Source organism: Elephas maximus, chromosome 16, assembly GCF_024166365.1.
Source record: "Elephas maximus indicus isolate mEleMax1 chromosome 16, mEleMax1 primary haplotype, whole genome shotgun sequence".
Lineage (NCBI taxonomy): Eukaryota > Metazoa > Chordata > Mammalia > Proboscidea > Elephantidae > Elephas > Elephas maximus.
Window position 1 is genome coordinate 33202487 of NC_064834.1, and position 24815 is coordinate 33227301.

General features: G+C 36.8%; 1 pseudogene; it reads left to right on the forward strand.

Moving 5' to 3' along the window:
• Positions 1 to 19888: 19888 nt before the first annotated feature.
• LOC126059989 (tigger transposable element-derived protein 1-like) lies at positions 19889 to 21649 on the forward strand (annotated as a pseudogene).
• The last annotated feature ends 3166 nt before the right edge of the window (positions 21650 to 24815 follow it).

Genomic DNA, 24815 nt, shown 5'->3' on the forward strand with positions numbered 1-24815 from the left:
TAATGAGTATTTATCATATAATATTTTGTTCCTTCATGTAATTCACTAAGCCATTTCTAATTAATCTTAAATATTCAGCTGAAGCATGAGACTCTACTAGAAGGTAAAGGGGGAAAAAACAATGCTGGAAGCTGTCATGTTTTTACTAACAAGAACATTGAATATAAATGAATTTTATAAGAGCCATTTCTCTTTGCTTTCAACTTCATTGCTTAAAATTAACAGTGTATTGAAATGTGATCTATATTGCCATAGTCATGTAAATCTTCAGAAAATCCCAGTGATGTGGTGTTTTAGGAAGGTGATGAGGCTGTGTGATATAAAAACTCTAAGAGAGATGACTTTATGCACTACTTCTCGACATTATCTGCACTTCTGTAACTTTTTCAATTAAATTTCAACAAAAATGTCTAATCCCAAGTGCCTTCAAATTCCTTATCTGCCTTTTGTAGAAGTGATCCAGTTTGTGTGTTATGAGAGCTACTTATTAAAATATGTTGCTGAGCCCGCAGCTCCAACTCAGTCAGCAGTCTGGAAATTTTCTGATATGAACCATTTAAAGTAAATTATTTTCTGCCTTTTCATAACCTTATTTTTTATTAAGTGGTTGCCAAAATTGAGGTTGACTCCCTTCTTCAGATTAGGCTTAATGTTGGCTCTTACAAAATATGAAATGCGATGGAAGTCTTTATTATGCAAGGTCTTAGAGGCTAGTTAAAAGAAATTTTCTATCACCCTTTTCTTCTCTATTTAAACCAAAAGTATAAATCATTTGGGTAGTACCGTGAGGTTTGGCTTTCTGTGAAATTTCTTCTATTTTTCCAGCGTGTGAACAGATGTGAAGCTCCAGTGTTTGGACACAGAGTTTTTACTCACAAGTAGATATCTTTTTTGAAGGAGATCAACCTGCATCCTTTAAACCCTCTGAAGGCAAAAATAAAAATGATTACCTGTATTATACCCATTGCTGGGGAGTCAATTCCAACTCATACTGACCCTATGCGACAGAGCAGAACTGCCCCATAGGGCTTCCAAGGAGTGGCTGGTGGATTTAAACCGCCAACCTTTTGGTTAGTAGCCATAGCTTTTAACCACTGCATTACCAGGGCTGAACACTAAAAACTCAGTTGTTTAATTTGAGACAGATAGAATGAACAAATCCCTGTCTGTGCTTAGGAGTATTAAGCAGAGATTGATAGACTGTTTGCACAAAGTTTTCACACAGGTACTTTGCAAATATTAAGCATACAATTTGATGTAACTATAACATGGAACACAATATTTTATGTAGTCTTATTTTTTTTTATGCATTTCTATCTTTTTTTCTAAGAAAAAAGGAAAAAAAAAATTATGGAGGGTGAGGGTGCTTCAGACTGATTTAAAAACAAACAAACCTAGTGCCGTCAGGTCAATTCCAACTCATAGCAACCCTATAGGACAGAGTAGAACTGCCCCACAGAGTTTCTGAGGAGCGCCTGGCAAATTCAGACTGATAGAGGGGAACTATACTCAGTATCTCCCAGAATCTGTCTTCATCTCCAACTGGAGTTACTTGGTGTCATGTTTTCTAATATCTGAAAGTGTTCTACTGCATCATCAACTGTTCTTTATAAACTTGCCTTAATTTTTTCATTAATTCATTGATATGTGCCAAGTTTGTCTTCCCAAGGATTTAATGAGGTAGATAGTATTCATCAAACTATACTGGCCAACTTTAAAATAAGTGACAACCAATTCTATTTAGTCAATTAACATTATTTGGGCACATTCCATGTGGCCAGGAGTCAAATATTCAACATGGCATATAAAATAAAAAAAGATATGCCATAATAGCCTGCCCACAAAGAGATTATGAATCCGATTGATGTCTCCTGAAAGAATTAAAGGCTTCTCCCCATCCCCATATTGCTTTGGTTTTAGTGCAGGACTTGGGACATAAGATGAGTTGTTTCATCTAAGATTGTAGACTATATGAACCTGGACAGAAGTATACATTTTTCAACAACACCTGATAGCTGATGGTTAGTGTGTTGTTCATAAACAACTTGCTGTGGGGGGGTATACATTCTGAGTGTCTTTCACTCTAATTGAAATTCACATTAGATTCTCCTTCGTAGATTTCCTTCCTTGACATATTTTCTCTATACATATTTTTCAACTCATCGCAATTCCCTCTTTTTATAACCTCTCATTTCTGGTTCCCTTCACGGTGTTACTGAGTCTCTGGAAGCAGAGCGGCTGGCTGTGTATGCAAGCATCCAGTTATTTTTTGACCTGCACTTAGGGAAAAAATTCCTTTGAGTATTTTTTTTTTTTGTGCTTTCATGTAGGCAGAGGATACCCTTAGGGGATCAGTGAGAGAGCAGATCATAAGTGAGATAGAAAACAAATAGATTAATAATTCCAGGTACAATACTGTACCTCATCTATAAAAAAAGTGTGGATGACTCAAAGATATAAACCTGGTGGGAATATAAAAATGAGATATTAATGAAGAAAGACTAGGAATTTGGGAGGAAATCTGATTAAATGAGGAAAATATAGTGAGTTCTATGCAAAATTATATTTGGGAAAAATTCTCTGCTTCTAAATATATTCTGAAAAACACTATGTTAGAATAACACAGAGAATATTTCAGAGTCACCAGCAAAGAGGTGATGAGCAAAATCATGAAAATGATTGAGCTGTCAAAGAAAAAAATAAAAAAAAGACAAACAGAAGGCTAGGATTTGACATGAAAAGGCAGAAAAAAGTCATATGTAGCTTACATATACAGACCAATCACAAATTGAATTTTCATGTAAATTAAATGTGGCTTCTAGTAGTCTTCAGGAATCAAATTACATTTAGTAAATTTATATTGAAACACTGGGAGGTAGACTACACCTGGTGTTTGTACAATTATGTCAAAACATACTTGGCCTCTCCTCTGTCATTGCCTTGGTTAGCACTTTATTTTCTCATTCAGCCAGTGCTTATTCATGAATTCACTGAGAGAAGTGGCTTTGAATGACTTTTCACTTAATAAAATTAACTCTTTGACTTGTGTGGGTCAAAATAGCTACCATTAGCACTAATGCATTTTGAATTATTATGTGACAGAGTGCCCTAGTGTCAAATGGCTAAAAACATGCCTGGATACATGCATAAATAATGTGTCTTGCTTCTAATCTGTGTCTACAAAAGACATCTCTTGAAATAAATGTGTGTCGTTAACTCTTTTTCTCTGTTACACAATACCTCAGATTTGACTGCAACAATATCACTCTGTGCCCTATACTTCTAATCTCTCATCCACTCCACTACCCATTTTCTGAAGCAACCACTACATGACAAATTTTCTTAAGCTCTACTTTCAGTTCCCATGTCTCTCCAGAATGTTTTATTTAGTAGTTTCTGTTTCATACTGCTATTAACTCTGTTTTCAAAGCCCTCCTGAAGCAGACCACTCTCTAACTTTGCACTATAATCACTTCCTGCTTTGTGATGCCAGTGTTGTCACCATTCCATGGCATTTATAAACATAGGTTCCCTTGGTTGGGATTCTCTGGATTCTCACCTTCATGGTTATGTATCTTTATTGTCTTCTAATTCATCTTAAATCTCATCTCAGATACTCAAGGGAGTCCTTGCTCACCGGTCTGACTGGAATATCTCTTCTCTATTCTATCTGCATAAGTCTTATTGTAGAGCCAAGGCCAGACTAGATAATGAACTATCAGTCATACACGGTGGGCTGTTATTTTGAGTATGTTAGTTTAGCTTGTTCAAATAGATGTGACATTCTTAATGACTGGAATTTATATCTTTGTGTTCTATTCACGATCTGAGCAATGGGTGTTCACTATCTGCTCAATGCCTGTGCAGAACTTACTTATAAGTTAAAACAGAAAAAAAAGGATAACAAGTGCCCCCCAGAAACAGTTCTCTTCTTCTATATTCCAATCTAAGCAAAATTATTTTGGGGAAAGAAAAATAATAACAATTTATTTCTATTCTGAGATGAGAGATGTTTAAGAGTTTAGACTTTTTGTGTTTAATGAGAACAGCAGGGTCAAATGAACAGTCACCAAAATCAGTGTTGTTATCCTGTGTAGAATAGATTTAACTGCTGCTGCTGCTCTCAGACATTTTTGAGTTGGGAACACTCTAAGAAAAAAATTGCAGAACATCTCACAAAATTGTAATGGGATTCATATTAAACAGCATCTGTATATTTCTATTTTTTCTATTAATTTTGAAAGCAGTCAGTTGAACACATCCAAAATCTGTTACCTTTTAGTCGATTCCAACTCAGTGACCCTATAGGACAGAGCAGAACTGCCCCATAGGGTTTTCAAAGATTGGCTGGTGGATTTGAACTGCTGACCTCTTTTCAGTTAGCAGCCAAACTCTTAACCACATCACCACCAAGGTTCCAATTGAACATATATCTAAAGCAATTTCATGCATATATATATATATGTGTGTATATTTGTGTGTGTGTTTGCATACATACATGCATATACATATGCATATATATATCACCTGTATAGAGCCCAGGTGGCACAGTGATTAAGCATTCAGCTGCTAACCAAAAGTTGGCCATTCAAATCTACCAGCTGCTCCTTGGAAACCTTGTGGGGCAGTTCTACTGTGCCTATAGGGTCTCTTTGAGTCAGAATCAACTGGACGGTAACAGGTTTTTGTTTTTGTTTTTTTTTTTAGTCTGCTAGGTAGTAGCTGGCGGATTCGAACTGCCGAACTTTTGGTTGGCAGCTGAACACTTAACCACTGCTAACCAAAAGGCCAGCAGTTCATATCCACCAGGCGCTCCTTGGAAACTCTACAGGGCAGTTCTATTCTGTCCTATAGAGTCACTATGAGTCGGAATTGACTCAACGGCAGTGGGTGGGTTTTATATATATAGGCATTGGTTCATGCGATTGTGAAGTTGTTGGAGCTGGAGACTCAGGCAGGAATAGATGGTGCAATCTTGAGTCGGAAATCTATAGGTCAGGCCAACTGGCTGGAAAAACAGGCAGGATTTCTTCTTCTCTGTGAAATCTCTTTTTTTCTCTTAAGTTCTTCAGCTGAATAGATGGGGTCTGCATTTTTGAAACTTACATTGAGGATAATCCCCTTTTCTTGAAGTCTACTGATTGTAGATGCTAACCACATATGCAAAATACCTTCACAGCAATACCTACATTAGTGTTTGTTTAAATAACTGGGCACTATAGCCTTTTTTTTTATAGCCTAGCCAAGCTGACGCATAACACCATCATAGTCACTAAAGAATTTAACACTGTTCTTAAGAAGTGTTTAGTAAGATTTTCAATATAGATTGAAGGGGCTTCTTACATTATTGCCTACTGTTAGTCCCAAGGTGGTAAGGGTACAAAATGTTATGCTTCAAATAATTGCTATGTTAAATAGCAGTGTTTTAGTTATACTGGGTTCTATAAGATGATACACATCGGGTTACATTTTAATATAAGTAAAACAAAACATTCTGAAATATACATTTTCCACATCAAACACTAATAATATTTAAGTGAAAGTTTACTATTATAGACATAATGTTTATTCTGTAATCGTGGAATAATTAACTAAAATTATCAGAGAATCTGCTGCCATTTGTTCTTCACTATTTTTTATTTCTTATTTCAAATACACTGTATAAAGAACATGGCCATTACTTCACAATGTTGGCTCACTCATCTCTCTATGAAGCCACAAATACAGTAGAAATAGAGATAGACAGAAAAAAATTATATAAATAAGGTGCTATAGTGAATTAAAATTTAATTTTATAGAATTTGAAATTAAAATAAAACTATATATTGAACTTTACAAATGTTTTTTCTTAAGATATTATTATCTAAAAGAAGAGCAATATTATTCTTTAAGACTATGTGTATGTGTGTGTGCATATGTATGTTTAAAATCTACATAGTGTGGCCTGATGTTTTTCCGGTGGAGGATGGGAGAAGAAGAAGATATAGCATACTTACAATGCCTCTTAACATTCTTTCTTTCCACATAATTTTCTTCATTTTTATTGGCCAGCTCCATCTCAAGTCACTGCATTGAGAAGCCTTACTTCTTACTTAACTTACTTATTTAACCTTTTTTAAAAATACAAGGAAGACAAGTAGTTGGGAATGCAGTTCTAATTGAACCTCATGAGAACTACCTCCTGGCTGCAAATGTAAGAACCCGTACTTGTCATCAGTACCAACATGTAGGGTAAGAAAGGAAAAGAGGAAGCGGAAAAAGGAAATACAAATTTGCAAACACCGATTCATTTAAACTGAGTCAAGAATAGAATAGGTCCTGGACTTCTTTCTGGTGACTCAATCTGCTTCATAAAGAAGGAACTCCGTAATGCTCAGGGAAAGTCCTACTCTCTTGCTGGGTTTGGAATAGCCATGAATTTCTGACGCCCCCTACATTTGCTTTCAATGCTGGTTAGTAAGAAAACAAACAAAAAACCCATTGCCCATGATTCCAACTCATAGTGACCCTACAGGGCAAAGTAAAATTGCCCCATAGGATTTTCAGCGAGTGTCTGGTAGATTGAAACCGCCTACCTTTCGGTGAACACCAAGCTCTTAACCACTGTGCTACCAGGGCTCCAAAGTAGGGGAAAACATTTAACCCTTTCATGGACCACGGGATATATATGCCCGTGTTATATTTTCTGCCCGTGGAGGTTTATTGGCAGACATTTGAGCCACTCTAGTGTATGCTGGCATTGTAGCAGATACTGGTACAACTGCCTAAAAAATAAGGAAGTTAGTTTGCACCACATTTGAGTGTTGAGAGCCATCCTTCCGAGGGGATGCTTCCCAGAGGAGTGATTATATGAACATTTTGTATCTTTTGGCTTCTGTAGAGCGAGATAAGTCTTGCGAGTATGTTTACTATTTGCTTGGTTGTATTGGGAAGGTACAGTTACTGACATTTGGTAGTAGTCAAGTAAATGAGTTATTTTTCAGATGAAAACAGTTTCTTATGCATTTCCTGAATCAAGAGACCAAAATGTCCTACATGTGTGGTGTGCTTCATGGAACATAGTACTCATATGACCCACTCTAAGTAAAACTGATAACAATTATGTGCAGCAAGTACAATGTTTATTTAGTATTTTGTGTATATTTTTTCAAAAGTTGAGTCAGATTTTTTTTTGTGTGTGTGTTTTTTTTATTAACTTTTATTGAGCTTCAAGTGAACGTGAACAAATCAAGTCAGTCTGTCACATATAAGTTTACATACATCTTACTCCCTACTCCCACTTGCTCTCCCCCTAATGAGTCAGCCCTTCCAGTCTCTCCTTTCATGACAATTTTGCCACCTTCCCATTCTCTCTATCCTCCCATCCCCCCTCCAGACAGGAGATGCCAACACAATCTCAAGTGTCCACCTGATATAATTAGCTCACTCTTCATCAGCATCTATCTCCCACCCACTGTCCAGTCCCTTTCATGTCTGATGAGTTGTCTTCGGGCATGGTTCCTGTCCTGTGCCAACAGAAGGTTTGGGGACCATGAACGCCGGGATTGCTCTAGTCTCAGTCAGACCATTAAGTATGGTCTTTTTATGAGAACTTGGGGTCTGCATCCCACTGATCTCCTGCTCCCTCAGGGGTTCTCTGTTGCGCTCCCTGTCAGGGCAGTCATCGATTGTGGCCGGGCACCAACTAGTTCTTCTGGTCTCAGAATGATGTAGGTCTCTGGTTCATGTGGCCCTTTCTGTCTCTTGGGCTCTTAGTTGTCATGTGACCTTGGTGTTCTTCATTCTCCTTTGCTCCAGGTGGGTTGAGACCAATTGATGCATCTTAGATGGCCGTTTGTTAGCATTTAAGACCCCAGACGCCACATTTCAAAGTGGGATGCAGAATGTTTTCATAATAGAATTATTTTGACAATTGACTTAGAAGTCCCCTTAAACCATGGTCCCCAAACCCCCACCCTTGCTCCGCTGACCTTTGAAGCATTCATTTTATCCCAGAAACTTCTTTGCTTTTGGTCCAGTCCAATTGAGCTGACCTTCCACGTATTGAGTGTTCTCCTTCCCTTCACCTAAAGCAGTTCTTATCTACTAATTAATCAATAAAAAACCCTCTCCCTCCCACCTTCCCTCCCCCTCTTGTAACCACAAAAGTATGTGTTCTTCTCAGTTTATACTATTTCTCAAGATCTTATAATAGTGGTCTTATACAATATTTGTCCTTTTGCCTCTGACTAATTTCGCTCAGTATAATGCCTTCCAGGTTCCTCCATGTTATGAAATGTTTCACAGATTCGTCACTGTTCTTTATCGATGCGTAGTATTCCATTGTGTGAATATACCACAATTTATTTACCCATTCATCCGTTGACGGACACCTTGGTTGCTTCTAGCTTTTTGCAATTGTAAACAGAGCTGCAATAAACATGGGTGTGCATATATCTATTTGTGTGAAGGCTCTTGTATCTCTAGGGTATATTCCGAGGAGTGGGATTTCTGGGTTGTATGGTAGTTCTATTTCTAACTGTTTAAGATAACGCCAGATAGATTTCCAAAGTGGTTGTACCATTTTACTTTCCCACCAGCAGTGTATAAGAGTTCCAATCTCTCCGCAGCCTCTCCAACATTTATTATTTTGTGTTTTTTGGATTAATGCCAGCCTTGTTGGAGTGAGATGGAATCTCATCGTAGTTTTAATTTGCATTTCTCTAATGGCTAATGATCGAGAGCATTTTCTCATGTATCTGTTGGCTGCCTGAATATCTTCTTTAGTGAAATGTGTGTTCATATCCTTTGCCCACTTCTTGATTGGGTTGTTTGTCTTATTGTGGTTGAGTTTTGACAGAATCATGTAGATTTTAGAGATCAGGCGCTGGTCTGAGATGTCACAGCTGAATATTCTTTCCCAGTCTGTAGGTGGTCTTTTTACTCTTTTGGTGAAGTCTTTAGATGAGCATAGGTGTTTGATTTTTAGGAGCTCCCAGTTATCAGGTTTCTCTTTGTCATTTTTGGTAATGTTTTGTATTCTGTTTATGCCTTGTATTAGGGCTCCTAGGGTTGTCCCTATTTTTTCTTCCATGATCTTTATCGTTTTAGTCTTTATGTTTAGGTCTTTGATCCACTTGGAGTTAGTTTTTGTGCATGGTGTGAGGTATGGGTCCTGTTTCATTTTTTTGCAAATGGATATCCAGTTATGCCAGCACCATTTGTTAAAAAGACTGTCTTTTCCCCAATTAACTGACACTGGGCCTTTGTCAAATATCAGCTGCTCATATGTGTATGGATTTATATCTGGGTTCTCAATTCTGTTCCATTGGTCTATGTGCCTGTTGTTGTACCAGTACCAGGCTGTTTTGACTACTGTGGCTGTATAATAGCTTCTGAAATCAGGTAGAGTGAGGCCTCCCACTTTCTTCTTCTTTTTCAGTAATGCTTTGCTTATCTGAGGCTTCTTTCCCTTCTATATGAAATTGGTGATTTGTTTCTCTATCACCTTAAAAAACGACATTGGAATTTGGATCGGAAGTGTGTTATACGTATAGATGGCTTTTGGTAGAATAGACATTTTTACTATGTTAAGTCTTCCTATCCATGAGCAAGGTATGTTTTTCCACTTAAGTATATCCTTTTGAATTTCTTGTAGTAGAGCTATGTAGTTTTCTTTGTATAGGTCTTTTACGTCCTTGGTAAGATTTATTCCTAAGTATTTTATCTTCTTGGGAGCTACTGTGAATGGTATTGATTTGGTTATTTCCTCTTCGGTGTTCTTTTTGTTGATGTAGAGGAATCCAAGTGATTTTTGTATGTTTATCTTTTTTTTTTTTATCTTATAACCTGAGACTCTGCCAAACTCTTCTATTAGTTTCAGTAGTTTTCTGGAGGATTCCTTAGGGTTTTCTGTATATGAGATCATGTCATCTGCAAATCGCGATAATTTTACTTCCTCCTTGCCAGTCTGGATGCCCTTTATTTCTTTGTAGAGCCTAATTGCCTGGCTAGGAATCTAGCACGATGTTGAATAAGAGTGGTGATAAAGGGCATCCTTGTCTCTTTCCCGTTCTCAAGGGAAATGCTTTCAGCTTCTCTCCATTTAGAGTGATATTGGCTCTTGGCTTTGCATAGATGCCCTTTATTATGTTGAGGAATTTTCCTTCAATTCCTATTTTGTTGAGAGTTTTTATCATAAATGGGTGTTGGACTTTGCCAAATGCCTTTTCTGCATCAATTGATAAGATCATGTGGTTTTTGTCTTTTGTTTTATTTATGTGATGGATTACATTAATGGTTTTTCTGATATTAAACCAGCCTTGCATACCTGGTATAAATCCCACTTGATTGTGGTGAATTATTTTTTTGATATGTTGTTGAATTCTATTGGCTAGAATTTTGTTGAGGATTTTTGCATCTATGTTCATGAAGGATATAGGTCTGTAATTTTCCTTTTTTGTAATGTCTCTACCTGTTTTTGGTATCAGGGAGACAGTGGCTTCATAGAATGAGTTGGGTAGTATTCCGTCATTTTCTATGCTTTGAAATACCTTCAGTAGTAGTGGGGTTAAGTCTTCTCTGAAAGTTTGGTAGAACTCTGCAGTGAAGCCGTCCGGGCCAGGGTTTTTTTTTGTTGGGAGTTTTTTGATTACCGTTTCAATCTCTTTTTTTGTTATGGGTCTATTTAGTTGTTCTACTTCTGAATGTGTTAGTTTAGGTAGGTAGTGTTTTTCCAGGAATTCATCCATTTCTTCTAGGTTGGCAAATTTGTTAGAGTACAATTTTTCATAATAATCTGATATGATTCTTTCAATTTCAGTTGGTTCTGTTGTGATGTGGTCCTTCTCATTTCTTATTCGGGTTATTTGTTTCCTTTCCTGTATTTCTTTAGTCAGTCTAGCCAATGGTTTATCAATTTTGTTAATTTTTTCAAAGAACCAGCTTTTGGCTTTGTTAATTCTTTCAATTGTTTTTCTGTTCTTTTTTTTTAATTCATTTAGTTCAGCTCTAATTTTTATTATTTGTTTTCTTCTGGTGCCTGATGGATTCTTTTGTTGTTCACTTTCTATTTCTTCAAGTTGTAGGGACAGTTCTCTGATTTGGGCTCTTTCTTCTTTTTGTATGTGTGCATTTATCGATATAAATTGGCCTCTGAGCACTGCTTTTGCTGTGTCCCAGAGGTTTTGATAGGAAGTATTTTCATTCTCGTTGCATTCTATGAATTTCCTTATTCCCTCCTTGATGTCTTCTATAACCCAGTCTTTTTTCAGGAGGGTATTGTTCATTTTCCAAGTATTTGATTTCTTTTCCCTAGTTTTTCTATTATTGATTTCTAGTTTTATTGCCTTGTGGTCTGAGAAGATGCTTTGTAATATTTCGATGTTTTGGACTCTGCAAAGGTTTGTTTTATGACCTAATATGTGGTCTATTCTAGAGAATGTTCCATGTGCGCTAGAAAAAAAGTATACTTTGCAGCAGTTGGGTGGAGAGTTCTGTATAAGTCAATGAGGTCAAGTTGGTTGATTGTTGTAAGTAGGTCTTCCGTGTCTCTATTGAGCTTCTTACTGGATGTCCTGTCCTTCTCTGAAAGGGGTGTGTTGAAGTCTCCTACTATAATTGTGGAGGTGTCTATCTCACTTTTCAATTCTGTTAAAATTTGATTTATGTATCTTGCAGCCCTGTCATTGGGTGCATAAATATTTAATATGGTTATGTCTTCCTGATCAATTGTCCCTTTTATCATTATGTAGTGTCCTTCTTTATCCTTTGTGGTAGATTTAAGTCTAAAGTCTATTTTGTCAGAAATTAATATTGTTACTCCTCTTCTTTTTTGCTTATTGTTTGCTTGGTATATTTTTTTCCATCCTTTGAGTTTTAGTTTGTTTGTGTCTCTAAGTCTAAGGTGTGTCTCTTGTAGGCAGCATATAGATGGATCGTGTTTCTTTATCCAGTCCGAGACTCTCTGTCCCTTTATTGGTGCATTTAGTCCATTTACATTCAGCGTAATTATAGATAAATGTTTAGTGTTGTCATTTTGATGCCTTTTTATGTGTGTTGTTGACCATTTCATTTTTCCACCTACTTTTTTGTGCTGAGACGTTTTTCTTAGTAAATTGTGAGATCCTCATTTTCGTAGTGTTTGACTTTATGTTTGTTGAGTCGTTTCGTTTTTCTTGGCTTTTATCTTGAGTTATGGAGTTGTTATACCTCTATGTGGTTACCTTATTATTTACCCTTATTTTTCTAAGTAAAAACCTAACTTGTATTGTTCTATATTGCCTTGTATCACTCTCCATATGGCAGTTCTATGCCTCCTGTATTTAGTCCCTCTTTTTGATTATTGTGATCTTTTACATATTGACTTCCATGATTCCCTGTTATGAGTATTTTTTTTTTAATAAATCTTAATTTGTTTTTGTGATTTCCCTGTTTGAGTTGATATCAGGATGTTCTGTTTTGTGACCTTGTGTTGTGCTGGTATCTGATATTATTGGTTTTCGGACCAAGCAATATCCTTTAGTATTTCTTGTAGCTTTGGTTTAGTTTTTGCAAATTCTCTAAACTTGTCTTTATCTGTAAATATCTTAATTTCTCCTTCATATTTCAGAGAGAGTTTTGCTGGATATATGATCCTTGGCTGGCAGTTTTTCTCCTTCAGTGTTCTGTATATGTCATCCCATTCCCTTCTTGCCTGCATGGTTTCTGCTGAGTAGTCTGAACTTATTCGTATTGATTCTCCCTTGAAGGAAACCTTTCTTTTCTCCCTGGCTGCTTTTAAAATTTTGTTTATCTTTGGTTTTGTCGAGTTTGATGATAATATGTCTTGGTGTTTTTCTTTTTGGATCAATCTTAAATGGGGTTCGATGAGCATCTTGGATAGAGATCCTTTCGTCTTTCATGATGTCAGGGAAATTTTGTGTCAGGAGTTCTTCAACTATTTTCTCTGTGTTTTCTGTCGTCCCTCCCTGTTCTGGGACTCCAATCACATGCAAGTTATCCTTCTTGATAGAGTCCCACATGATTCTAAGGGTTTCTTCATTTTTTTTAATTCTTTTATCTGATTTTTTTTCAGCTATGTTGGTGTTAATTCCCTGGTCCTCCAGATGTCCCAGTCTACATTCTAATTGCTCGAGTCTGCTCCTCTGACTTCCTATTGCGTTGTCTAATTCTGTAATTTTATTGTTAATCTTTTGGATTTCCACATGCTGTCTCTCTATGGATTCTTGTACCTTGTTAATTTTTCCAGTATGTTCTTGAATAATCTTTTTGAGTTCTTCAACAGTTTTATCAGTGTGTTCCTTGGCTTTTTCTGCAGTTTGCCTTATTTCTTTTCTGAAGTCTTGAAGCATTCTGTAAATTAGTTTTTTATTTTCTGTATCTGATAATTCCAGGATTGTATCTTCATTTGGGAAAGATTTTGATTCTTTTGTTTGGGGGGTTGGAGAAGCTGTCATGGTCTGCTTCTTTATGTGGTTTGATATGGACTGCTGTCTCCGAGCCATCACTGGGAAACTAGTTTTTCCAGAAAATCCACTAAAAAAAAATGCAGTCAGATCCCTATCGGAATTGCCTTTGGATTATAACCACCACCTTGTTCCCTGTAAGGATGAAAGTCTGAGATTTGGATCATTTATGCTTGGCTGTAGCTGGTTCTGTGTTTTTAGTCCAATTAGGGGTGGATTTTTGGTCCCTGGGTTTTTTTTTTTTTTTTTTTTTTTTTCCTTCTCTCCGGCCAAAAGAGTGGGTTAGGAAAAGACCAAAAGAAAAAAAAAAAAAGGGTTAAAAGCAAAGCTGCCGTGGAGCCGGAGCCGTTCTCCCTCTGACTCAGGGCAATTCCAATGTTAATGAAGCCGCCTGGGGAGGGTGGGGGAGGGATCAGAGAGATAGGAGAGTAGCACTTCAGAATATAGCCAGAGTTGCTTGTCTTGCTAGGAATGACTATTATATCTGAGATTCCCGCGGGGTGTGTCGCCTATGTGTGCTGGCTGTGTGGAGATTGCCCCCGGGGATCTGGCCCTCTGAAGCCACCCGCTGCCAGTCCAAATCCTAGCGTCAAGGTTCCCCTGCTGGGACGCTTTACTCCCGGCTCCGAAATCAGTCGCTGCCTCCCAGGGACTTCTCATCCCGCCAGCTGCATCGCCGTGCTGCCTCCGCGGACCAGCTGGGCCCCCTCCCGGGGTTAGTTCAGGGGAGTGGAGCAGCTCTCCGTGCTTGTGCTGTGCCAGCACCCAGTCAAAATCCTAGAGGCACGATTCCCTAGCTGGGACACTGCTCTCCCAGCTCCAAGACCAATCACTGTCTCCCGGGGACTTCTCCCATTGTCTGCGTCGTCACGCCGCCCCCGCGAACCAGCTGGGCCCCCTCCCGGGGTGAGTTCAGGGGTTAGGGCTGGGCCCCTTGTTTTTGCTGTCAGCTTCCCTGGGCTCTGCCCTAAATTGGGCGCCAAAGGTTACCTGACTGGGACGCTGGCTCCAGGCTCCGAAAACAATCGCTGCTTCCCCGTATTTGCTCGTTTTCCTTCTCTAAATCTGTGTTTGTTGTTCGGGGTTGGTAGATTGTTACATACTTGATCGATTCACTTGTTTTTCCGAGTCTTTGTTGCAAGAGGGATCCGAGGTAGCGTCTACCTAGTCCGCCATCTTGGCCCCCGAGTCAGATATTTTATGATTCAAGTGTAACCAGAAAGTGTGACACATCATGGGACCTATATGTCCTGCATGTGTGATGAGCTTCATGGAACATGGGACTGATATGTCCCACTTGCAATTGGCACTTCATTTTTTTCAAATAATTAAAACTGCAAACAATGATTCAGCATCCATTCCATTAGTGAAAATAACGTGGCATCAACAAAAAATTGAAAAAAAAATCCATAAAAGGATTAAATGATGTACTCCAGGTGTATCCCATGGCTTGTTTTTTCTAAAAGCCCTAGTTCCATATCAGTCACAAAATGCTAGCAGGGTGGCATTTCAGGAGAACGTGTATTTTTCCTTGGATACTACAATGCTTCCTGATTTACAGAATGTGTCTTTACACAGATTACTCTGCTTTCTTTTAATCCCATCCTATCAATATGATGTTTCACATGATGTTTTTTATAATATTTCATTTGTAAATGATATTCTTTTCTCAATATCAGATACTCCCCTATTTTCCTACATGCCTTCGCTGATGTCAGTGGGTCTCTGAGAAGGTTTCTCTTCTCCTTTGTTATCTTAGCTGAAAGTCACAGCCATTTATTTTTGGTGAATCTAATTTTAGAGAAATTAAACATGGGGTCAATTTTTATTTGATGAAAGAAAAGGACCAAACCCAGAACTAATCATTTTTAGATAAAATGTTTTAATCCTGGAAAGGCTTCCCTCTGAAAAGGTAAACTAATCAATTACAAGCATGAAAAATAACTGGAAAAAAGTACTATTATTATAAATTAGTGTCATTTCAATGTCAAACTTTAATTTTTATACTTACTGTAAAATAATTATTAACTTTTATCCTATTAAATGGGAGGTTAAAAGTACTGATGAATATTTCTAAAAAATCTATTCAATATATATTTTTTGGGCTTCTTCTATGGGTGACATACATTTCTACTAGGTGAACAAAACTATAAAAAAAAGAACAAAACTATAAGGTCCTTAATATTAATTTATATTCTAACTGAGGAGGGGAGAAAATAAATTCATTAGTGCTATCATGTTTTAAATGAAGTAGAGTATTAGATAGGAAATGATTGCCGGTGTAGGGATTACTTTACATATGGTCAAAGAAGGCCTTCTTTAGAAAATTATAGTTGACCTGATGTCTTAATGATGATGATAATGTGTGAGAGAGAGACAGAGAAAGAAGGCTGGAGTGAATGGGATTTAGGGATGTAGAATAATTCTCAAATATATAGAGCAAATGGAAAAGGACAGCCATATGTGCTAATCAAACTATTTGTTTTCCCTCCATTTCTTCCAATTCTAGATTTAAAATCAGATAACTTTCTCATTTGGGATGTTCTTTTTTTGAGGTAGATACAGTTTCGTGCACATAAGACTTCAGTAACTCATTCTGTAAACCTTGGAATCTGATGAATATGTTGACTCCTACCTTGAAAAGTTGTAGCAGAGTTCATCACCCAAACAAAATGGATGTGCCACTCCGAAGTTGGATTTATTATTATTATAGAGTGCTTCCCGCTCACCACACACACATTAGAACAGGAATTTCTTTCCTTTTTTTTTTGTTGACTTTAGATGAAGGTTTACAGAACAAGCTAGTTTCTGATCAAACAGTTAGTACACACATTGTTACATGACATTGGTTAACAATCCCACGACACGTCAACGCTCTCCCTTCTCAACCCCGGGTTCCCTGTTACCAACTTTCCTCTTCCCTTCTGCTGTCCAGTCCCTGCCCTAGGGCTGGTATGCCCCTTCAGTCATGTTTTGTTCCATGGGCCTGTTAAATCTTTGGTTGAAGGGTGAACCTCAAGAGTGACCTCATTACTGAGCTGAAAGGGTGTCCAGGGGCCATATTCTCAGTGTTTCTCCAGTCTCTGTCAAGCCAGTAAGTCTGGTCTTTCTTTTCGAGTTAGAATTTTGTTCTAGAACAGGAATTTCTTGGTAACCTATCTACAGCTCTTATATCACAAGTGGAAAATTGAGCCTTATTGAACATTTCCCACCCAGTCTCACTTACAGAGTGTAGTCCATAGCCGTTTCATTAGTGTAAACAATTTAGTAATTCTCGACCTCATTGGCCAGCACAAAGTGTTCTCTGGCCCATATATATTCAAAATATTACACTCTAAATAAAAACACTGTGATTTTACTTCTTTTATTATGGTGACACATTTCAAGAAGATCTAATGTGAATTGTTTCACAAAAGATTTACACAAAATTTTAGCTTAGTAAAAAAAAAAGGTGGGAATTTTTTTTCTCTTTGAAATTATTGATAAAAACAAGAACACACACACATACACAGGTATATATGTGTAGCTTCTTTTTTCTGTTTTAGAAAGGTAAATATATGAGTGCATGTGTGTGGGTGTGTGTGTGTAAATAATCAGCACAAAGGGTCATAGGTAATCAAATACCAAATGCAGAGTAAATCTTAGGTAATGTTCAGTATATTTGTTCTAGATCATTTTTGTGTTGCACTTAATATTCATTTATGTGTTTGCTCAACATTTTTAAAATAATAGGATCAAATAATAACAGTATGAAATTCTGAAAGTCACATTCATTAGATACTTCAGTAAATAAATATAATCATACATTTTACTCAAAGATGACCACTGACTATAATAAGAGCAATGATCTAAGTTTAAGATAATAGATAATTAGAGTGATGCTAAATAATTACCAGATATTGGACTAAAAATACTGAAACTGTAACACAGATGGTTAGGACAAACATCATTATTCGCAAGAGTCAGGAATAAAGAGTGAAACCTCCACAAGCTCCCCAGACATTTTACAGCCTTCAGAAACAGAACAATCCTTTCTGAGTTCATCTTTCAGCAATTTGTCGTTAATTCCAGACCCATGGCCTCAAATACAGTTTTGTAAAGGCATTCTTCTGTGGTTTTCAAAGACATTCATGATACAATTGCTAAATGAATTAAAAGGTTATTAACAATTGACTTACATACATGGAGTGAGAACAGACCTCTTGTGCTATTTTTCTTCTTCTTAGAGAAGACAATTATTTTCAGTCAGCTTGAATTCCTCCGTCCAACTCTGTGGGGAATAACATCATGTCCTCTCGTCCTATGAAGGGAGAAAAGTCTAACCGATTATTTCTCTCCAGGGATGACAGGTAACTTTTCTATTCTCCACATGTTTCTAACAGTCAGACATCTGATCCATAAGATGAAGAATTATATGGGGTAGATAATCAAGTTTTTGAGGAATAAACAAAACAAAAATGCTCTGACTTTAGTTCCTAGGTAGATTAGCACAGGTAAACACTGAAAAATAAACACTCTTTAATGTTTCTCATACAACATCAATTTTATACAATTCATATAAAATAATAAGTAATAATGGTTTATATAAATTCGTTAACATTACTTTTGTTGTCTGAGTTTATTGTTTGTAGTTCACCGCTCTAGAATATGTTTGAAAAGCACATGGGAAGTAAGAGTTAATCATTGGTTAACAAATCTTTGGAGAACAAAAATTATTTTACGATTAAATGGAGAGCAGGTCACAGACTTTTTTTTTTTCCTTCGGTGTATGGGCCTTGGAGATTAGTGGCTGAGGAGAAAGACTGGCACATTTTTTCACAGGGTGGCACAAGCTGAGGGTTAGACTACAGTCCCAGAGCTCACACAGTCTAGTACCTGGAAGTGAGTTAACTTTCTGCTCAGATGCAAGACTCCCAGAGTTCCAGAGCTCATCTTTCTTGGACGAATTCTAAAATGAACCACATATACCATTTGGGCAAGTTTTGCCTGTTAAGCATAAGGATGTAGAAATAGAAAATACTTTATTAAGAGGATGACTTTTGACCACTACATTATATCCCTATGTTCGTTAATGCATCTATTAAGTCATAGATCACAATAGAAGAATCAGTCAAACAAAAAAATACAATGAACATTAAAACATAAGCCACCACCCTCTCTTGTCCTTTACTTAGAGATTTTTTCTCTTCCATTTTGGTTACCTTGCAACACATAGCCTATAATGTATTAAAAAGTTTGCCTGTGATGTCTTTCTGTTCAACAGACATTTAAGTATGGCTGCGATTGTTACATAATTGCTCGTGCCTCATTTGCTGAGCACCCACAATTTTCCAAGTATTCTATAAGATACAAAGACAGCAAAGCTAAATATAATCTTACTCCTGAATTTCGCGTTAAGAAACTCACAGTGTGGAAGAGCAAACACACCATGAAAAGTTTAACTCTATAACGTGACACATGGTATAGTAGCATTTTGAACATGTTGGAGGAACAGTAATTTTTATTTTGGTCCCAAGGAAAATTTTTACATAAGGAATAATATGAGCTGAGTTTTTAAAGGGTAAAAGGTAGGTTGTTGGTAAAAATGACAAAGTAATCTAAGTGTGGAATACATAGTAAATAAGGATATAATCTAAGAATAGAAAGAGATTTCTCATTTTTTTTTAATTTGCTGTATACTATATGTAATTGACAATCATTAATCCAGCACCATCAATGACTAGGACTCACTGCTTTGTGATACAACCCAAGCTATCTTCAGCTCTCATTGTTAGAAATTCTTTCTCACCCAGCAAAAATAAATGGCATTGAGCAAGAATGAGCCTTTTTTATACGTTATGACCCTTCGCTGTTAGGTCTTTGGGTGAGTATCTTGCTTCCCTGAACACCACCTTTCCAGAATTTGACAAGTACTGCAGTAGCCCTTTGACTGCCAATCTGAGACTCTTGTCTACAGAATTCAAAGACTTTGACTCTTGAAGAGGTCTTTGAAACAATTAATTTTTGATCTAACCAATCCTAAAGCCCACCCTGCTTCCAGTCTGTAACTCTATTGCACTTGCCAGATAACGCATTTTTTACAAATTGGAGGTTTGTGGTAACCTTGCATCAACGAAGCCAATAGGTACCATTTTTCCAACAGCATGTGCTCATTTCCTGTCTCTTTGTTACATTTTGGTAATTCTACCAATATTTCAAACCTTTTTATTAGTATTATATCTATTATAGTGATCTATGATCAGTGATGTTTGATGTTACTATTGTAATTGTTTTGGGGTGCCATGAACTGCATCCATATAAGACGCCAAACTGAATTGATTAACTGTTGTGTGTGTTCTGACTGCTCCACCAACCAGCCATTCACTGTGTCTCTCCCTTTCCTTGGGCCACCCTATTCCCTGAGACATGACAATATTGAAATTAAGCCAATTAATAACCCTACAATGGACTCTAAGCGTTCAAGTGAGAAGAAGAGTTGCATGTTTCTCACTTTAAATCAAAAGCTAGAAATGGTTAAGCTTAGTGAGGAAGGCATGTTGAAAGCCAAGACAGGCCAAAAACTAGGCCTCTTGTGCCAAATAGCCAAGCTGTGAATGTGAAGGAAAAGTTCTTGAAGGAAATTAAAAGTCTACTCCAGTAAACACATGAATGATAAGAGAGCAAAAAAGTGTTGTTGTTTAGTGGTCTGAATAGAAGATCAAAGCAGCCACAACATTCCCTTCAGCCAAAGCATAATCCAGAGCAAGGCCCTAACTGTCTTCAATTCTATGGAGGCTGAGAGAGGTGAGAAAGCTGCAGGAGAAGAGTTTGAAGCTAGCAGAAGTTGGTTCGTGAGGTTTAAGGAAGGAAACTGTCTCCATAACCTGAAAGTGCAAGGTGAGGCGGCAAGCGCTGACGTAGAAGCTGCAGCAAGTTATCCAGAAGGTCTAGCTGAGATAAACGCTGAAGGGGGCTGCACTAAACACCGGATTTTCAAAGTAGATGAAACAGTCTTCTATGGAAGGAAGATACCATCTAGGACTTTCATATCTAGAAAGGAGAAGTCAAAGCCTGGCTTCAGACTTCAAAGAAGAAGATGACTCTTTTGTTAGGGGCTAATGCAGCTGGTGACTTTAAATTGAAGCCAGTGCTCATTTACCATTCCAAAAACCCTAGGGCCCTTAAGAATTATGCTAAATCTGCTCTACCTGTGCTCTGTAGATGGAACGGTAAAGCCTGGATGACAGCACATCTGTTTACAACAGGGTTTAGTGAACATTTTAAGCCCACTGTTGAGACCTATTGCTCAGAAGAAAAGATTCTTTTCAAAATATTACTGCTCATTGACAGTGCACCTGGTCACCCGAGAGCCCTGATGGAGATGTTCGAGACTAATGTTATTTTCATGCCTGCTAACACAGCATCCATTCTGCAGTCCTTGGATCAAGAAGTAATTTCAACATTAAAGTCTTGTTACTTAAGGTAAGGCTTACGATGTAAGGCTATAGCTGCTATATATAGTGATTCCTCTGATGGATCCGGGCAAAGTGAATTGAAAATCTTTTGGAAAGCATTCACCATTCTAGATGCTGTTAAGAACATTTGTGATTCATGGAAGGAGTTCAAAATAATCAACATTAACAGGAGTTTGTAAGAAGTTGATTCCAAGCCTCATGGATGACTTCGATGGGTTCAAGACTTCAGTGAAGAAAGTAACTGCAGATGTGGTAGAAATAGCAAGAGAACTAGAGTTAGAAGTGGAGCCTGAAGATGTGGCTGAACTACTGCAATCTCATGATAGAACTCTAACAAAAAAGGGGTTGGTTCTTATGGATGAGCAAAGAAAGTGGTTTCTTGAGGTGAAATCTACTTCTGGTGCAAACGTTGTGAACATTGTTGAAATGATAGTAAAGGATTTAGAATATTACATAAACTTAGTTGATAAATCAGTGGCAGGGTTTGAGAGGATTAACTCCAATTTTGAAAGAAGTTCTACTGTGGGTAAAATGCTATCAAACAGCATCACATGTTACAGATAAATCTTTCATGAAAGGAAGAGTCACTTGATGTGGCAAACTTCATTGTTGTCTTATTTTAGGAAATTGTCACAGCCACCCCAACCTTCAGCAACCACCACCCTGATCAGTCAGAAGCCATCAACATCGAGGCAAGACTTTCCACCAGCAAAAAGATTACGACTCACTGAAGGCTTAGATGATGGTTAAAATTTTTTAGCAATGAATTATTTTTTAATTAAGGTACATACTTTTTTTTAGACATAATGCTATTGTACACTTTACTATGGTATAGTAACATAACTTTTATATGCACTTGGAAACCAAAACATTTATGTGACTCGCTTTATTGTGATATTCACTTTATTGCAGTGGTCTGGAACCAAACCCACAATATCTTTGAGATCTGCTTGTATATAAAACAATAATTCTCCCTACTTTGAACCAATTTCACCAATGACTGTCTTCCTCGCAGCCGGGAGTATTCTAGCTAATACTGTACCTATTAAACAAGACTGTACTTAAGCCTTAAACTTAACGAATTATAAAAATGTATCCCAGGGTATCGCTAGAGGAATCTCTAAATATTATTTTCTAATGAGAGACATTATGATAAATATGCCTATTCAAATTTTGATGTTTAAATAATATACTATCCATAATTTTTCATTCTGATTAATGTTATGTGTTTTGAATAATTTATGTGTTTTGAAGTTATCACTGAAAAAATGCCAGTTAGACAAAGAACTCAAATTGAAAAGAACACAGGTTGGTATGTCACAGATTAATAACAATGCTGAATAAAAGCTATAAATAATGGACTTCACTGGAGGATTATCAACTTGGAGGCTATTTGAATTACTATTTCCTTAATGTTATGAAAGACTCAGGTTTTCCCACATCTGCAATAAACCTCGTGTTTTACAGGGTAGAACTGCTCCATAGGGTTTCCTTGAATATAATCTTTGTGGAAGCAGATGCCAGGCCTTTCTTCTGTGGCACTGCTGGGTGGGTTTGAGCTGCCAACCTTTAGGTTAGTAAACAAGTGCAAATCATTTGTGTCATCAAATGACCGGTGATTTGCCATAGGTTTTATTATTATTATAATATAGAATACCATTTCATCAATTTGTACATCTATACTTCAGTGATATTGATTATATTCTTCAACTTTTGCAACCATTTCTGCTCTCTTTTTTCCAAACTATCCCACCACAATTAACATACCTTCAAAATTCAATCCGAGCAACAAAACCATCTGTCCCCCTCCTTCTAACTCCTGATAACCACTAATTATATATATTTGCTAATTTTGGTTTCTGTATATTTGCTAATTTTATATAAGTGGTATTATTTGTCCTTTTGCATCTGACTTATTTCACTCAGCAAAACGTACACAAGGTTTATTCATGTCGTGGCATGCATTAGGACTTATTTCTCTTTTTGCCTGAGTAATATTCCATTGTGTAAATTGTCTTAAGTTTTAGCAATTAAAAAAAATTTTTTTTTTTTAAATATCTCCCCCTAATTTAGTAATTAGGGGGAGGTATTTTAAAATGTAAATATGAGTATGAATTTCAACTAAGTGGCCATTTCAAGTATAAGTATAAATACTTCATTTAAGATCCATTTTAAGAACTAACAAATATATTTGAAATTTTAATGCATTTTTTCAACTTGGATTACAGAGAAATTAGATCTTCACAATATACCTAATATGTTCTTGCTGATGGTGTACATTTGAGTCCTTAGTCCGTCATTAATTTGTCTTTTTATTTTTTGAGAAAAGATACTGTATTTGCCTATTAATGTTTACATACACACACACAATCAAAGAAGTTTAGGAGCTAAAATTTACACATAAGGAGAAAATGAGGAAGATGAAGAGTACGAGAATTAGGATGAAGTAGTGGAAGAGAAAGGGAGGTAACCGTTTGGTGACCTAATTATTTTCTGCTTTGAATTTTTCGTTGATACCCCGTATTTTCATTAATGGAAGCACGCTGAATCATCGAGTCTGTCTGAATTTTTGATAGGTGATATGAATTTTTTTTTTCTTGCCCCCTTCCACAAGCCTACCCTAAATATTTAGTGGTACATATAAAGTACCACTAATTATACCCCAGAGTCCCTACTGGGATCTGTTGATACATATGTGTAACAAATAAAAATTTCTATTTTTCCTACCACAACTTCAGACACCCCATACAATACTCTGTGGTAACAGTAACTTGCAGCACATGTCTCTTTCTTTGGTTTTAAACACTCATAAAAGCCCCTGCCTTGTGACAGCACGCACTATCATTGATGCAACAGCTTCCCAATAAACCCCAGAGGCTGAAAAATTTCACGGTCGCCATATGTACCACTGGGCACAAAAAGGATAAGAGGGAGAGAAAAAGTATGGTAGGTGAAAGAAGAGTCAGAGGTAATATTTACTGATCAACCTACTATATGCATTTTATATAAATTACCTCATGTAATTCACACAAACATTTTCAAGAGGAGACACTGAGTTAGAGAGGTTAAAAAGAGAGGTGGGCATGAGCTTGAAACTCGGATCTCTGCCTTTTAACCACTAAACTCTAAATGGTAAATATAAACAATTCCTATCATTTCACAGATCTTTTAGGATGTAAGAGCTATACCAGGCAAGGCTTCGTGTGCCTATTTTGAGTCATGTCTGTGATTAAAAAAAAAAAAGTCTGTATTTCATTTAAAGGTATGGTATAATTTTTCTCTGATTCTTAGTGACCTTATCCTAAATTTTATTTGCATTATTTTGGAAGTCTAAATTTGCAATCTACTTCTTGTTCTATCATTTAATGTCCATACATATGCATATCATAATTCTGGCCTTCTAACTTCTGTAAACATTATAATTTGATGGATCCATTAGATTTACTCCCATTAATTCTAATGGAGTTATTCTGCTCCTGTGAAAAAAAAAAATTAGCAGAACTTTTCTCTACTGCTGCCTATGACAATTTGTGATTTATTTCAAACATTTATAAAACAAAACAAAAAAAAAAGAACTATGCTTTTAGTATGATGGTTTATTTAAAAATAATTATTTGAGGACTATGGTGTGTTTCATTCTTAGCTGATTGATCTAATTTTCTTCCTTAAGCCTTTTGTTGTACTCAAATGAAAAATTTCTCTTGTTTTCCTAGTTTCTATCTGAGCTCAGAGGCCAAGTTTCTTCCCTGAAGTCATGACTCAATTTGCTAACCCTCTACTCTTCAGGTGTCCTCTGTGACTCATTTTAATCTCAGAAATGTTTTGAATTCTGAGTTTATTCCATAAGATATTCCTCAAATTCATCACTGTAGAAACCTCTCAAAGAGAAGGTCAAACAGACAGGTGATTAGAGGAA